Below are 1018 nucleotides of genomic sequence, written 5' to 3' on the forward strand. Positions count from 1 at the left end.
TCATTAAATCTAAATCTTGTACCCATTTTTACTTTATCTTAGTATAGCGTGTAAGATGTTGGTCTTCTGCCATACATTTTTTCCAGTTTTCCCAGCAGTTTTTGTGAAATAATGATTTCTTATTCCAGAAACTGGAGTTTTTGGATGTATCAAACAGTAGATTATTATAGTCATTGACTGTTGTGTCTTGCATACCTAACCTATTCCACTGATCCTTCACTCTATTTCTTAGCCAGTACCAAGTAGTTTTGATGATTGCTGCTTTATAATACAATTTAAGATCTGATACAGCTAAGCCACCTTCCCCTGCATTTCTTTTCACTAGTTTCCTTGATATTCTGAACTTTTTATTCTTCCAGATGAATTTTGTCATTGTTTTTCCCAGCTCTATAAAAAATTTTTTGGTAGTTTGATTGGTATGGCATTGAACAAGTAAATTAGTTTCGATAGAATTGTCATTTTATTATATTAGCTAGGCCTACCCATGAGCAACTGATGTTTTTCCAATTATTTAGATCTGACTTTATTTGTTTAAAAAGTGTTTTGTAATTGTGTTCATATAGCTCCTGGGTTTATTTTGACAGGTAGACTCCCATATTTTCATAATGTCTACAGTAATTTTAAATGGAATTTCTCTTGCTGCTGGGCTTTGTTAGTAATATATAGAAAGGCCTATGATTTATGTGGGTTTATTTTATATCCTGAAACTTTGATAAATTTGTTTATTATTTCAAGTAATTTTTTTAACTTGATTCTCTAGGATTCTCTTGTCCTTCATTCTTGAAGAGGATCATGACATTAGGATGATGATTCCGTGACTTACAAATGAATTGGATTTAAATGAAAGAGAGCTGTGCAAAGTCATCAGCCTTACTTTCTTCTCCAGAGCCATCTGGGTCCAGTAGCCAGATATAGGTCAGGACAACTGGAGATGACTCACAATGCAGTAGGAGACCTTGACTTTTTAAACTAAGGTCTTTTAAGCTAAATTCTCACATTGACTGAAGTAATGCCTCCT

Source organism: Vombatus ursinus, unplaced genomic scaffold (assembly GCF_900497805.2).
Source record: "Vombatus ursinus unplaced genomic scaffold, bare-nosed wombat genome assembly UNPS02014830.1, whole genome shotgun sequence".
Lineage (NCBI taxonomy): Eukaryota > Metazoa > Chordata > Mammalia > Diprotodontia > Vombatidae > Vombatus > Vombatus ursinus.